A 13057-nucleotide genomic window follows, 5' to 3' on the forward strand; every position below is an offset into this window, starting at 1 on the left:
GGAGGAGACAGAAGCAGTGGGTGGCCCAGAGGACACCACCCATCTACACACTAGAATCCTGGATAGCCTGGGGCCAGGGCCACCCCTCTCCTTCAAATAGTAAGCTGAGGTTGTCACTGTTTCCTTCTGATGTGGGCATGAAATGCTTCTCAGTGGTTTGATCACGTAGGAGAATTCTGAGGCACAGAATCAGCTGGCCCAAGGCTGTGACCGTGGCCTCTTGGACCACCGAGTGGTCCTTAGTCAACACACAACTCCTTGCTGTGGAAACAGGTGAGGTCACACAAGCACACACACATACAACGATGCACACAGACACAGACACATGAACAAACGTGTACACAGAGCCTCAACCACATATGCACACTCACATGCACATCCGTGACAGGGCACAAAAATGCATGCCCACACAGAACACACCTACAGAGGTGCGCACATGGGGGTTTGCACACACATACACAATCACAAACTGGACAGCCACCCCTCACTCTGGGGGACTTCATGCTGAGTCCTTTCCTGGAAGGAGAGGGGAGGAGGTAAATGGAAGGAGATAAGGAAGGGTGCCGAAGCAGAGTGGGCCATGGGACGTGGTAACATGCCATCCCATGGCACCTCTGGCCTGAGCTGGCTGCTTTAGGAGGCCTCTCTCTTCAACCACATGCTGCCACTGCAGCATCAGTGTCCGGCAGACCTGGACTCTTGGAGATTCCAGCCTTTATGATAAAGCAATCAGCTTGACAGGTGGAGGAGCTTAAAACAGTTCCCCTAGGACAGGCGGGACTTGTACAACCCCACTGAACATCTCCGACGTAAGTTGGATTAACTGCACACTTTCAGGAGGCAGAATGGTCACATCACTTATTTCCTTAAACCAAATGGGATCACTTTAAGGTCCCCATCGGGCCGGCCAAGAAGGAAATGTAACTAGTCATAATTGAGCTTCCCCGAACCACCTCCGCCTCGGCCAACCGAATTAAGGTCACAAGGGTTTACTCAGAGCAGGTCGTTTGGGGATAATCCTCTCGTTTTCTGTTCCTACTGGGCACTTTTGAAATGCTCGTTGTCCCAACTCATATAGTTCTTGAAGACGGGTGAGTCTGAGGCCTGAATGCCAAGCGTGGACCCAGGGACCCTTTTAGGGTCTGAAAACACTGATGCCCTTCCTACAGATAGGCCTCCAGGGGGCCTTCCTTAGCATCCCAGAGTTCTAGAAGAGAGTGTGCAGATTGTCACATGCACACACTCCCTAGATGAGGGTCTTAGAACAGTGTGCTGGAGAACAATCAGTTAAAAGGAAGGGGTCACTGAAATATGTCTTCCTTTATCAGCCTGATTCTCCAACAAAACTGATTGACTCCAGCCCACTTAATTTAAATGAAATGCACGTTCTCAGAGCTATAAAAATGACTCTATCACAGTCAAGAAGAAAATGATGAAAAGAAATGAATATGTGGGTGATTGAATACAGGATGTCCAGTGACAGGGGGTGGAGGACCCAGACTGCTATCTCGATTCAGCCTCAGCTGGATTTCCTATGCTCCCAAGGGGCTGCCCCCTCACTGAGCAGAGGCAGGATGGCCAATGTAAATGTTGCCCCAGCCACATCTAGGACATCTGGCACACATCTGGCAGCATCCAGCCTCCCGCTGTGGTCGGTGCAGAGCTAGCGCAGGACATGGGTCGGGAGTCAGCCTACCTGGGTTTGGATGTCAGCTCTCCCGTGTGATAGCCGTGGGGCTTTAGGTAAGCTAGTTAACAGCACTAGGCCCCGCTTCCTCCTTCCGGAGAATGGGAATAGTGGTAAGTGCGGGGGTTTCACCGAATTGCTATGAGGATTAAATGTAACACACGTGAAATGGAGTGATGGTCCCAGTGGAGGCCAGGGCCAGCTGGCTTGGAGGCAGTATTTTCACCCACTCAGGCCTGGGCTGCCTTTCTGGACCTGGCTGGAGGCAACGTGGGGCCTCTGGTCCCTCAGGAAGGGATCATCTTACCTGGGAGGAGCCTCGTATGTGGCTGCGAGGATGCCTTTGACCCTTCCAAAGCCATGGCACTCAACTGTGCTGTAACTTGGTAAGAGCACAGCCCTGGAGCCAACTTCTTGGGTTCAGATCTGGGCCCTGCCCCTTACTAGTTTTTGACTTTGGGCACATTATTCCATGTCTCCGAGCCTCAGTTTCCTCATCTGTGTAATGAGGCTACCGACAATCCTTACTTCACAGGGTGGATGCGAGGATTAAATTCAAGAACTCGTTACAGCAGGTGGCACCACTCTGGGGGTAAAGGAGGGGCTCCAAAACACCAGCTGTATTCATCGATCATCCCAATGGTATCTCATGGCACCCCTTCCCACACTCAGTGTGGAAGCAACCATCCATTCATTCCTGCTTCTATAGAACAAAGTGCTATGTCGTGCTGGGCCTGAGAGACACGGGCAAGTTAAGCCTGGTTCCTGCACTGCCTCATTCATTCATTCACTCATTCATTCATCAAATACCAGTCAGTACTGCTCCAGGACCTGGAGATACCACCGAAAACAGAGCTATCCAGGAGCCCACAGTCAGGTGCGGGACACAGACAAGAAGCCAATGAACAAATCCAAATACAAGTTTCGGTGGTCATTACTGTGAAGAAAGAGCGGGCAGGAAGAGGGCATGAGGAGGATGGGGAAGGTCCTGCTAAAACAACCTCAGCTCCTTCCCCCTTCTCGGCAGTACCTTCCACCTGGTGGAGGAATTCACAATCCCCAGGTGTCCTCAACCCCTCCTCCCCTTCTCCTTAAACCGAACCAGCCCCTAGTTCTGTAGACTTCATTTCCCCAACAGCCCTCAAGTCTCCACCTGTTCTCTGCCCCCCAGAACCCCCAGACCCCCCAGACCCATCCTCTCCCACCTGGACAACAGCAGTGGCCTCCTCCCTGGTTCTCTGGCTTCCTGTGTCACCTCCCGGCTCCATCCAGCCCCTAAAGCCAGAGGGATCTTTCTAGAACACAAATCAAGACACCCCCCCCCCACCTTCACCCCCAGTCTCTTTGCAGATCCCTGCTGCCATCAGGGATGGCCCCACCCAGGTCCTTTGCCAGGGAATCGGGGCCTTCCAAGACCTAACCCCACCCACCCTGGCTCCACCAGAAAGCCTCCCGGATCCCACAGGCTGGGTTTAGGGGCCCTGCTCTGGGGCTCCCAGACTGCCTGAGACCACCTTCCCCATCTTAAATACGGATGTCCCCACTGAAGGAAGGTACAGACGGAGCAGGCCAGCCCTAGGCTGAAGGTTGGGAGACCCGGGTCCGGGGTTTGGTGCAGGACCGACCCGAACTCAACTTAAAACTCCCTTTCCGAACCGGGCACTCTGGACAGGGAAGGGGCCAGGGCCAGGGCTCGCCGCCCGCGACCACGTGCACTCCCCGCGCGGCGCGGAGCCGCAGAACAAAGGGCATTGACCAGCTGCAGATGCCGGGGCGCCCCCCCACCCCAGCTCCTTCCAGTCCCCCGGCCGCTGTCCCCCTCCTCGCTTACACCGCCGCCACTCACTCTGCGCCTGCGCGGGGAGGGGCCCGAGATCTCCCAGCCTGGCGGCGCCCACACCGCGCGGTGCTCCGACGAGTAACAGCCCCGTTCTGCCTCTGCCGCCGCGGAGCTGAACAGGAAACTGGCTGTTCCCAAGAAAAGGGGAGCCCCGGGGACGAAGCCGTGCGGCCCTGGAGCCGCCACTAGCGTCCCCACCCTCCCCGCGCTCGGTGAGCTGGGAAGCGGGAGAGGAGCTCAGGGACCCGCGACTGGAGGAGGGGACGCAGCTTGGGGCCCCCAGAGGCTGCAGGGCCCTGCGGGCCTGGGCGCAGCTTCGAGTGTTTGCGGACACACAGTGTCTTACCAGGGCCCTGGGCGTGGGCCGTCCTTTCTGACCCCCGGGGTTGAATGAAACCCCGACTCCTCACCGTGGCCGATGGGACCCTGCCACTGCTCCGGCCCATCCCTGCCGTGGTGCCCTTGAATGTGCCCCTTTCTTTTCCTGGGACAAGCCAATCGCGGTCCTGTCCCCGGGTCTTTGGATGTTGTTCCCTGCATGGAAAGCTGTTGACCTCCTCTACATGACTGGCTCCTTCCATCTCAGCTTAAATGTCACCTCCTCCAAGAAACCTTCCCTGCCCCTCCTTTCAGAAGTAGAATTCTCACCCCTCTGTTAGTCCCCGTATCACCTTGTTCATTCCCTTCTCTTTTAAGGCATTTCTCAAATTTTGTAATTAGACATTTCTTTAAGCCTCTTTCGCAAATACCCAGCTGATTGTCTGGCATATCTTAGGTTCTTTTCATCAGTGTCAGAGAATTGGGGGGCAAGTTTTAAAGTCACCACCGTATCCTTGGCTCTCTGCCAGCCAATTAAAAACACTCTGGAGGAGCCTGGGTGGCTCCGCCGGTTGAACCTCCAACTTCAGCTCCGGTCATGATCCCACGTTTCATGGGTTCGAGCCCCTCATCGGGCTCTGTGTTGACAGCGCAAAGCTAGGAGCCTGTTTTGGATTCTGTCTCCCTCTCTCTCTGTCCTCCCCCCACCACACACACACACACACACACACACACACACACACACACGTACCGTGTGTGTGTGTGTGTGTGTGTGTGTGTGTGTGTGCGCGCGCGCGCATCTCAAAACTGAACAAACGTTAAAAAAAGTTTCAAAAGCCACGCTGGAATTTGGGTCCCAACTGGCTCTACCATGAACCCACTGTGTGCCCCTGGGCAGGTCAGTTCACCTCTTTGAGCCTCAGTTTCCCCATCTGTGAAAAATGGGTAATAGTACATGCCTCACGGAATTGTTTGCAGGATTAAATGATGTGTGGGTGACTCTCAACAGAGTGGGCCCTTGTAGATAGTTGCTGTGGCATCATTATATTATTTAAAACCATCTAAAGGTCATCCCGGGGGACGACCGCCACCCCTCCATCCCTACCCCACCCTCAATTTGTAGGCTCCCAGGGGAACTTAAACCCAGTGGGAAATGAGGACAAGTGGGAGCTGGAGACGATGCCTGCACCCACGTACCCCAAGCAGAGCACAGGTGGTGGCTTGGCTAGCCTGAGACCCTCTCGGAGGTGAAACATTCTCTCCTTGACCAAACTCTAGCCAGACTCCTCTGAGCCCTGTTCTCAGTGACACCCCCAGCTTGGTCTATAAAGACTTGAACAAACACTAACACACTCAAGGCCGCCTCCCTAAGATGACTCTAGCCCCCCCTTAAAGTGCCTGCCTGAGAAAATGCAAGGCTTCCAAAAGAATTGACTGTCTCTTCCAAAGGACACCTGAGGACAGGGCTCTGGTCTCCAGCGTTGGTGGGAAGGGGGGCGCAAAGCAAGATGGGTTTCACATGGATTAACCCCCCTCCCACTTTCTGTAAATTTTCACTGCCCTGACTGTCCTGAGCCCCCCCGCCCCCCCCCCCCCCCCGGTCCCCAACCCCTCATTCTCTCATTCTCCCTTTAAAACACCCAGTCACTCTGCCCAAACCAAAGTTGCGTTCAGGTCACACTGGGCCCTTCCCTTTTGTGATAGTACATTACTGATTAAAATTGGCCCTTTCCACTTGAACCAGTGTCCGGCTTTGTTCATCTATGACAGAGGACACCCTGGGGAAGTAGGCGTTGTCTGGCCGACCCCGGTCCTGCGTTACGTGGCTCCGAGGGCCACCCCCAACCCCAATCTCCAGGCTTCTCTCTGGAAGCTCAACCTTCTTACCCTCTGGACTCAGGCAGTGTTCCCTATTTTAATGATTTGCAACTCACCATTAAAATGTATGTTTCATCCATGTGCCGCCCACGCTAGTAATTACTTAATATCGTTCTTTAAATTGACTGCGCTGTTTTACTATTTTCCAACTGCTTTCCTAAATCTCACTATTACTACTTACCGCTTTTACATTTATTTAAATGAGAAATCATATCATTGCCATAAATGGAAAACCAATATCTGGGGTTGGGGGAGGGGAAGCAGGGCCAGCCTGGCCTCCGTCCTAGCCCCCCTCCCCCCATAGGTAAAAAAGGCAATTCGGATGCTAATTTGCAAATTTGCAGCGCTAATGGCTACAGCTTGGAGGGCAGGGGGGATGAAACTGTGGGGACAGCTGCCAGCCAGGGCCTGCAGGGACCGTTCCCTTGTTCCCTTGAGATCTGAGCGTTCCTTGCCCCCAAACCTAGTGGCCCCTGGTCCCGGACAAGATGCAAAAAAGGCGTGGGGCCAGGACTTCGGACCCGCGGTCAGGAGGGGGCTGCAGCCTCCAAAGGGTGATGAAGGCGCTCAGGAAAATCGCTCGTTTTCTCTCCCTCCCCAGAACAATAAGAATCACGGTACTAACAAAACAAAATGTGTTTACTGTTGGAGGCGGGCTGAGTGATAGCTGTATCTGACTTCCTGTGCCTAGATCCTCATCTACAAAGTCATGATGGGAACAATAGCGCCCACCTCAGTAGGGCATTATCAGGTGACTGTGCAGCCTTTGGCACGATCCTGGAATGACACACTGCTAGAAGCGGGGGGGGGGGGGGGGGGGGGGGGGGGGGGGACGCTGGGCAGAGTGCTGGGGGTGCCTTGCCGAGCAAGGTGCACGCGAGCCCTGCCTGTGGTGGAGAAAAAGACAGTTAAAGAATTAGAGAACAGCGCAAAGGTACTGCAGGGGGGAAGTTTGAGGGGGCTGGAGGTTCACGGAGATGGGGGAGGGAGCACCATACACATGGGGGGGGGAGGGGAGTGACAGTCAGGGAGAGCTTCATGGAAGAAGTGGCATCCCAGCGAGGCCCGGAGCTTGTGGGAGTCCATCAGACAAAGAGTAAGGTGAAGGGGTGGAGGATGCTTCCGGGGGATTCCTTCTCCATAACTGTCCCATCAGCGAATCCACGGGTGCACGGCAGAACCTTCTCCAGTCATCACACACGGGAAATTGGCCGGCAGTCTCTCTCAGAAATCAGAACCTGGGGACTGAACCGCACATGTAGATGATATAACACAGCACGGGCACATGAATAAGGGAATGGCCCATGATTACCCCTGATTATGCCATTGTGACTGATGCTATAATACCTACTGGGCGAGCTTAAGTGACCTCAAGGGGGAGAGAGAGAGAAGGACGGACATCACAGTCAGTTGCTGCCCAAAGAGAGGGAGGGGACAGCCCCGCCTCCTCCCACGGTTTGTCAAGGTGTCACCAACAAGGAGAAAGTCCTTGGAGGCGGCAAGGGGGAGTCCTGGACCTGCAGACTGCCCGGAATGCCTCCTTGTCCCACGCCAGACCCTCCATGGCTCCCTCTGCTCCTGCTAGCCCAGCGCTTCTCCAACTTGAGCACAAACCACCTGAGGACTTGTTAAAACACAAATTCTGCGGAGTTTCTGAGTCTGTCGCGTTGCAGGGGGAGCCCTGAGAATTTGCATTTCTAACAAGTTTCCAGGTTGCCCGCATTGCTGGTCTGCGGACCACACTTTGAGAACTCCATTCTCCAGCCTCACGGCTTCCCATCCTGTCTCCTTCTGCCCCATGTCCTCGACATACCACGTCGCTGCCCGACCCCACATCTATGGCCCATGACCAGTATTTTAAAAAGCCACGTGGTTTTGATGTGCGCTAAGGGCCAAGCAAGTCTGACCCGGGCGCACAGAATGTGACAATGGGATTTGGAACTGAATTGACTAGGAGCCGTGAAGAAAACAAAATAAAACAAAACAGAAACTAAACAAAACGACAAGCCCTCTGAAGCTGCCCTGCTGGCTTCTAGGGAAGCCAGTAACTCCAGATCTCAAAGTACTAAGGGCCCGCCCAGGGTCCTCTCTGCTCCAGCGGTCCCCCCCCTCCCCCAACACCTGCCCGAACAACGTGTTTTGCAGCCTCTCTCCACATCCAAGGTGGCCCAGAAGACTTAGTCACAGAGGCCTGCAGCCATGTGGGCGTGTGTCTGACTCTTGTATGTTTAGTCTCCTCACCTCACTCACTGCAGACATCACTAATCGATCCCAGTTCTCTCAACCCTCGGGTCTGACTTAGCCTCAGGATATATTCCAGTGTGGTCCAGGCACCCATTTCCAAATTAGCATGGCTGGTGCCCAAATTCAAAACTGTGCGGTCTGGTCAGGAATGGAGACTGCCTTCCCCACCTGCTCTCCTGACCCCTCTAATTGCAGATAGCTTGTATTTCATCATTTGCTCCTGTCTCGGAGCTCTAGCTTCCATTCTCCTGCCTCCGTGCCATCTGCTGGTATCCCCAGACCCCCAGCATTTTGGACTTCCGCTCTCTCGAGTGGCACTTTGCCCCAGAACTGAGCACAGGACGTGGCGACAACTGGTACTCAAGCCATGTTAGTGGGAATCTGACAGTCCGTGAGTGAAAAGTAAGCTCTCCTGGGGGTGCCTGGATGGCTCAGTCGGTGGAGCATCTGACTGGCCCAGGTCACGATCTCGTGGTTCTTGGGTTCGAGCCCCGCATCGGGCCCTGTGCTGACAGCTCAGAGCCTGGAGCCTGCTTTGGATTCTGTGTCTCCCTCTCTCTCTGTTCCTCCCTGCTCTCTCTCTCTCTCTCAAAAATAAATTAAGATTAAAAAAAATTTTTTTTAAAAAGAAAAGAAAAGCTCTCCTGGGGTCTCAGTCATTACTGCGTCACAAGCGAGTCCAATGTTTATTAGCTTAAAGCAAGAGTCGTTTTATGCTTGTGATTCTGTGGGTCAAGGATTTGGTCGGGGTTCAGCTGGATGATTCTTCGGCTTACGTGGCATCGTGTGGCTTTCTCACATGGCTGGCAAATGACACAGACTTCAGGGGGGCCTTTCCACATGGCTGCTTGGGCTCCACGAAGGGGCATTTCAAGTGGCAGAGGCAGAAGCTGCTGATCTATTAAGACTCAGTCCCAGGGTTGCAGAGTCACTGCTGTCACTTTCTACTGCTCAAAAAAGCCACAGGGCCAGCCCTGATCCTTCCGGAAAACAGGCTTACCACGGAGAACTTGCAGCCACCTTTAGCTTGACAAATCTTCGGAGGTTAGGGTCATGGCACCCAGTGGGTGCTCAATAAGGTTTTTTAAGTTTGTTTATTTATTTTGAGGGGGACGGGGGATCTGAAGCTCTCTGTCAGCTCAGAGCCCGATGTGGGGTTCAAATTTATGACCCCATGAGATCATAACCTGAGCCAAGGTCAGACGCTCAATTGGGCCACCCAGGGGCCCCTCAATATGTATTTCCCCATCAATTCCATTGCCAGGTCTGGCTGGTTCTCGCCCAGTTCATGCCCTGTCTGTCACCCAGACCCCAGACCTGCCCACCATTCCCTCCCACAAACCCAGACAGAGCCCCAGCCCCAGCCCCACACGGCAGTTGTAGGTGATGGGTGAATTCCTACCTCAGTCTGGCATCCAGGAGGCAAGAGGTGGGTGTGAGGTGGGTGTGGACTTTAAGAGCGGGGACCCCCACCAAGGGGGTTGGGTAGAGGCTTCCTGCAAAGAGCCACGCTCGGAGGTGGAGAGTCTGGGCTGCCCCAGGGTCCATTTCTGTCTCATTGATGTGGAGTTGGAGGAAATGCTGATTTTTTTTTTTTTTTTTTTTTTTTTTTTTTGGAGCACTGGAGACAGAGAGCAATCTGGGTTGCTATGCAACCAGCGCCTGTGCCCAGCTGATAACACCAGAGGAATTAACTGTCCTTGTCCTGCTCCTGCTCCGGAGGAGGGGGCCGATGCTGCTTCCCAGTGCCTTGGCCTCAGCAACCACCCCTCCCCTCCCCCGCCACCAGCTGAATCTCTGGCCCAGTTACAGAGGGAGGAGTCTAGAGCCAGGTCCCGGCTCAGGCTTCACAGAGCAACGGAGGGGGAGTCCCTTGCCTGGAGCCAACGAGGGTGCCTTGTGAGTGTGAGGAGAGGGCTGCCTGGGGGTATCTTGGACCCAGGCATCTCCATCTTCTTTGATCTGCTAATGAGCTGCGAATTAAAGACGAACCTGAACTGGAGGGAGGCTTTCAGGAGGCGAGGCTGGTGAGGGGCTGGTACAGAGTGAGGACAAGATGGGCAGAACGAGGCAGGCACAAAGACAGCCCTGACCAGAGCCCTACCACAAGCCCTCAAGGCCCAGGGAGAAGCAAGCCAGGGAAGGGTAGGAGGTCCTGGTGGGCAGGGGAGCTGCGTGCAGGGGTGGCAGGACCTTAGCATCCCAGAAAGGCCAAGACTCCCTTATCCAGAGTCTGAAGACCGAGGGCAGCCTGTCTGGGGACTGAGGGGATGCTCAGGGGAAACCCAGGGAGACACATTTAATGTTCCTGTCTCCCCACTAGACTGCCTCTTTAAGGCAAGAAACAGGTGACTTGTGGGTTTCAGAGTCAGACCTGCATTCTGGTCCAGCCTCTTACAGCTGCGTGACCTTGGGCTCATCACTTCACCTTCCGGAACATCGCTCTTCTCCGTCATAGAAAGAAGAAGATCCCTACAGACTTGTCATTAGGATGAGAGTGATCACATATTTGCTTGAACCATAGGCAACTACTGTTTAGGTGAGTGTCGATTGCTTCAATATCACCTCTTTCATTTGGTTCAACCTTACATGGCAATCTGAGCGGTGTCCTGCATACAAAAGGTGCTCAGTAAACAGAAGCAGCTATTGAGGTCTTTGTTGTCCCCGGTGGTCAGCCAGCAGGCACCTTCACTGAATGAACAGATGAAGAAAACCAGGATCAGGACTGAGCCTGGTCAGACTGCAGGTGGCTCCTTCCTGGGCCCAGAAGCCACTGACACGATGGGGGCCCCTCCCCTGAGCCAAGAAGCCAAGTTCACAGCCCCAGCCTGTCCGCTCCTCTTCTCCTCATCCCCTGTCCCCTTCTCTGAGTGTACCCTCTATGTTTATTTCTGCCTCTTGCCCCATTTACTGAGCCAAAGTCTTGTTTTCATTTTACCATGGTTACCATTTACTTGCACACTTACTCTGTGCCAGGGTCTACTCTATGCACTTTGCAGGCATTGACTCCTTTACTCCTAACAGTAACCTCCCTAGAACCTCCTTTTTAACCCTTTGAGTTAGGGGTCGTTGAGGTATGATTTACACCCAACAAAACGCATCTGTTTTCATAGTCCAACAAGTTTTGGTAAAAGTATACAACCATGCAAACCAGCGTGATAAGGCGTTTTCATCACCCCAGAAAGTTCCCTTGCGCCCCTTTGCAGTCAATCCCCCTACTGATTCTCCCACCCATCCTCCCCCAGTCCAGGTACCACAGACACACTTTCTGTCACTATCTATTCACTCTGACTTTTCTACAGATAATTGGAATCATATAGTGAGTACATCTTACATCTGGCTTCTCTTGTCCATCATTGATGTCTTCCTTTTAATTGCTGAGTAGTTGCTGTGACTGAATTGTAGCATCCCCCCCCCAACAACAACAAAAAAACCCTTATAGTTTGAAGCCCTCACCCCCAGTGTGACTGTATGTGGGGTAGGGCCTTTAAGGAGGCAATTAAAGTTAAATGAGGTCATGAGGGGGACCCTAATCCTACTGGACTGATGTCCTTATCAGAAGAGGAGGAGACCCCAGAGATGTGCACCCACAGAGGAAAGGCCCGGTGAGGACACAAAGAGGAGCGAGCTGTCTGCAAGGCAAGGAGAGAGGCCCCAGGAGAAAGGGAGCCCTGTGACCTCTTGATCTTGCACTTCCAGACTCCAGAGCTGTGAGAGACACATGTCTGTTGTTACAAGCTCCAGCCTGGGGTGTTTTGTTATGGCGGCCGAGCTGATGAATACAGTAGCATCTCATCAAGTGTGCCCCGTACATCTCCCATCAGTGGTGACGGTCTTCTGGATGAGGAAACTGAAACCTAGAAGCACCCAGCAACTCGCCTGAGGCCCCACCGATCACCGATCAGTTAGGAAGAAAAGCCAAGTCCACAGGACTGTGGAGACCCTGCGCCCCGGGTGGGACAGAACGCGGCACAAAACAGGTGCTCGCAGGAAAGCCAGCACAGGGCGCTGTGACCCAGAGTCAGGCCTGCCGCAGCTGGAGGCCAGGGGCCGGCCGTGCCAGGTAGAAGGCAGCGAGTGAAAGAGAGGAGCCCTGGGACAGTCCTTTGAGCCCCTTGCCTGTGCCATCAGACCCCATGTGCAGCAGCAGTCAGTGCCTCGCAGGCTGAGGAGGACGTCGGGCAGGAGAGCAGATCCGTGGATGGAGGCTGTCCAGTGAAAGGCCCTGGTGAGGCCTCAGCGGAGCACCGGCCCTGCCCTGCCAAGCCTCAGTCTGCACGTCGGCAAAATGGGCATGATAACTCTCCTTTGCTGATCTCTCTGAGGAGGAAGAAAAGAGACCGTGAGAGGAATAGAGCCCTATCCTGCCATATGGGCGAGGAGTGATCACTCCTCTCACAGATGAGAAGCCTGAGGCCCAGGGAAGAGCAGGGACTCAGGAGTCTGGCCAGCCAACCAAGAAGCATTCCTGCTGGGGGCCTGAGACAGTGCCTTCAGGTCTAGACTCTGAAAAATGACATCTGGGCCTTTAGTGCCACAGGACAGAGATGCCACGACCGATACCTGCCTCTCCTCCAGTCCGTGAGCTTCTAGAGGCCAGGACTGTATCCAGTTTTGTTCATCTTACCCTCGGCATCCAGCAGAGCTCTGGGCACACTAAGGGGACCCGGCCAATATTCCTGGAATGAATGAATATATGATTCAAGGTAGCCATGCTTTTCAAAGAGGTGTATATTAGCCCATCAGGGTACCAGAGAGTGCCAGAAGCCATCGGCACCCCTTCTTGGAATGTCCATTAAATTCAGAAAGTGGGGAAATAACCATGTAATTGGCTAATGTCATTTTTTTTTTTATTGTGGTCATATATATATATCAGTATGGCTGTTTCTTTAAAAACTAAACATGGGACGCCTGGGTGGCTCAGTCCCTTGAGCATCTGACTCTTGCTTTTCAGCTTGAATTGTGATCCCAGGTCATGGAATCGAGCCCTTTGTTGGGCTCCACAATGGATATGGAGCCCGTCTGGGATTCTCTCTCTCTCTCTTTCTCTCTCTCTCTCTCCCTCCCTCCCTCTGCCCTCCCCATCTCAA

Source organism: Leopardus geoffroyi, chromosome A3 (assembly GCF_018350155.1).
Source record: "Leopardus geoffroyi isolate Oge1 chromosome A3, O.geoffroyi_Oge1_pat1.0, whole genome shotgun sequence".
Taxonomy (NCBI): domain Eukaryota; kingdom Metazoa; phylum Chordata; class Mammalia; order Carnivora; family Felidae; genus Leopardus; species Leopardus geoffroyi.